Source organism: Drosophila biarmipes, chromosome X, assembly GCF_025231255.1.
Source record: "Drosophila biarmipes strain raj3 chromosome X, RU_DBia_V1.1, whole genome shotgun sequence".
Lineage (NCBI taxonomy): Eukaryota > Metazoa > Arthropoda > Insecta > Diptera > Drosophilidae > Drosophila > Drosophila biarmipes.
The window spans coordinates 687,501-691,302 of record NC_066611.1 but is presented as its reverse complement, the minus strand read 5'-3'; positions in this window follow the sequence as shown (position 1 = coordinate 691,302).

Sequence of the window (3,802 nt, the reverse complement as noted above, 5' to 3'; positions counted from 1 at the left end):
ACCTGTGGCATGCGTAAGTGCGCACCAACGCCCGGCAGTTGTACGCAAACCAGCCAATGTACGCCTTGCCGCCGTCAAGCACGTCGAGGGCCGTGGTGCTGACTTCCAGCGTCACATTTACAGTGGCGCCATCCGCCTGCGACCACGATTTCTCTAGCCGCACCTGCTTTTTGAAGGCCTCCAGGTCCATTCGGTCCGCGAAGTTGTTTTTAAACAACTCGCTCATAAAATCAGCCGGTGGCGTCGCAGTATCAACATTGCTGACCAGAACTTTTGGAGTCTGGGCTGGGCTTTGCTTCACCTCCAAGCCAGCTTCTGCAAACTTCCTGTTTGCCACAACCTTCCTTATTTCCCCGGACGACGGGGTGCGGATAATGGCACCGCCACGCGCCAGTCCCCTGACTTCATGCAGACGGACTCCTAGTGAAGGAGCAATCTCCTTCCGCACCTTTTCAGCCAGCTGCTGCCCCGAAATGTTCGGGTCTGAGCTGTGCACCACAGCCGACCAGGTCTCGCGCGGCTTCCGCGGCATCGGGACCGGCACGGCAGGGGGCATGACAGAGGACACCGGCAGGCTGGGGTACGCAGTGGCATACACCGAGGGCATATGGGCGGCTCCATGTTGGATAGTCGGCGGTGGCGGCGGTCCACCGGTCCTCCAAAATCGCATTGCGCACCGTGAGCGCCGAGATCAGGGCCTCGTACTATGCGGCGACTCTGAGTAACTCCCTCGTGGAGCTTCGTCCCAGGCAGGTGATGACATTCAGCATGATCTCCGACCTAATTTTTGCGATCTCCGCGGAAATTCGGCCGAGGCCACCTCTCACGATCTCCATTGCCTCGAACTCCTCTACGCATTCTCCTTCTCCGGTGGCAGCGGCGCCAGCAGCGGCGCCAGCTGCGACGCCGACGCAGGCATCGGCAGAGGAGGCAGCGGGGACAGTGCCAGCAGCGGGGACGATGGCAGCAACGGGAGCCGGCGGCGGCGGCATCTCCAACGATGACAGCGTCTTCTCCACAAGTTGCTTCGGTCCACCACTGCCTCCGTCGATGGCCACATACTTGGCCTGTGAGGCATCCCTCGCAGCTGCACCTCTGCCACGCTTTCCCTTCGACCGACCCTGCCTATCACGGCTAACACTGCCGCTACGACTGCTCGCAGACTCACTGCCCGAGCATCCACCTGCCGGAGATGGAGCCATTTTCCTCCTACCACCAAACTTACTCGAGCAAGTACACTTACCCGATACGCAAGTTTAGCCGGTACACACACCCGCTAGAACAGCTGACTGCGAGAGAGAAAGATCGCTCTCGCCGCTTTTGCTCTCACGAAAGTTCTCGCGGCTGCACTCACCCACGCGCACGTGTGGAAATTTTCCACAAAGGAAAACGGCGATTTCCACTCTTACCGCTCACTCTTCAAAAAGGTTTTTACACAAGCGTCTTCCTTGCACTAAACTGCGAATTTTAGTCCAATTTCGAGCTCTATACACCCAGAAATAACTTTGAAATGACCGTTTGATTGGGACCACGAGAAAACACACGTCCGTTGTTAATCCATTAATGCGCGTCACTAATTAGATGACGAGGCGTTTGGCTACCTTAAGAGAGTCATAGTTACTCCCGCCGTTGACCCGCGCTTACTTGAATGTCTTCACTTTGACATTCAGAGCACTGGGCAGAAATCCCATTGTGTCAAAACCCGCTAGGGCCATCACAATGCTTTGTATTAATTAGACAGTCGGATTCCCCAATTCCGTGCCAGTTCTGAATTGATTATTAATTGATAATCGTTATAATTAATAAGAACTAATTGGTTTAACCCAATTAGTATTCTTAAAAATTTTAGCAAGAAAGTTCCACAATTGGCTACGTAACTAAACTATCCGGGGAACAAGTAACTAACATAAATGCTAGAAACTCTATTTACCCAGAACGAGCACATAAACCTTGATATTGACACAACAGTATATGTCATGCTCTTCTAGCCCATCTACCATATCTCTCTGCGAAAGACTTCCATGGTAGTACGGCTATAAAACAGAAAAGAAAACTCTTCCGATATCTCTCGACGGCTTCTTTATGGTCGTTCCTGTTTCCAGGATGAGCACGAGGCCCATATTTAATAACAAACGGATACTCAACAGGTTACGGAATTGGAACCGTTCAAAATTATTCAAGTATATTAATTTAGCTAGATTTTATATAATATATATATTTGTTTGGCATTTGTATTTTACTTGAAAATTTTCGGCTTTCGCCTTGAACTTAGGACCGACTAACTCGTGATCAACCACTGTTCACACGAAACCCTTCTCCACTTCAGTCCTCCAAGGTCTCATTCGATTATTTGCTACTACCACCAAGATCTGTACCAATGGCAGCTCCATGCAGGCTTACGCCAAACACTTCTACGCATACCATTGTACCTTCCTACTCACTAAAGTTTCAAAATTTATATTACAAGTAATATAAATCATCTACTTTAGCGGTAATGTATAGGTATACAACTTAAGCGCCATCCATTTTAAGGGCTAGTTGCTTCGGCAGGTGAGTTGTTACACACTCCTTAGCGGATTTCGACTTCCATGATCACCGTCCTGCTGTTTTAAGCAACCAACGCCTTTCATGGTTTGGTTCATCCCAGAGCGCTAGTTCTGCTTACCAAACGTATCCCACTGGGCACATTATATCATAACCTTGAACTTCATATCAAGAAAGTTAAGGTTCTTACCCATTTAAAGTTTGAGAATAGGTTAAGATCGTTTCGACCCTAAGGCCTCTAATCATTCGCTTTACCAGATAAGATTATTTTATATAATATTAAAATGCACCAGCTATCCTGAGGGAAGCTTCGGAAGGGTTTCCCCTGACTTCAACCTGATCAAGTATAGTTCACCATCTTTCGGGTCACAGCATATATGCTCAAGGTACGTTCCAGTTAGAGGCATAAATAATATAAATATCATTATACATAACTATATAGAACGCCCCGGGATTGTGTTAATTAGCTATAAATAGTTAAAAAACTAATCCCATTATTAGTCAAGTTAATTACGCTATTAGGTTTATATCCCAATAACTTGCACATATGTTAGACTCCTTGGTCCGTGTTTCAAGACGGGTCCCGAAGGTATCCTGAATCTTTCGCATTGTTAATCCTACAAGTGCATATAATAAACACAAAAATCAATGATAATTATGCCATTATATATGTATATATATTTTATGATAAATTTGGTATGCTAATAGATTACAATGTACTTATATGGAAAAATGCACACTATTATCATAATATTGTTTAAATATTACAATTCTAATGATGAATTTTCCATAACGGATATTCAGGTTCATCGGGCTTAACCTCTAAGCAGTTTCACGTACTGTTTAACTCTCTATTCAGAGTTCTTTTCAACTTTCCCTCACGGTACTTGTTTACTATCGGTCTCATGGTTATATTTAGTTTTAGATGGGGTTTACCACCCACTTAGTGCTGCACTATCAAGCAACACGACTCTTTGGAAACATCATCTAGTAATCATTAACGTTATACGGGCCTGGCACCCTCTATGGGTAAATGGCCTCATTTAAGAAGGACTTAAATCGTTAATTTCTCATACTAGAATATTGACGCTCCATACACTGCATCTCACATTTGCCATATAGACAAAGTGACTTAGTGCTGAACTGATTTCTTTTCGCTCTCCGCTACTAAGAAAATCCTTGTTAGTTTCTTTTCCTCCCCTAATTAATATGCTTAAATTCAGGGGGTAGTCCCATATGAGTTGAGGTTGTGTATAAC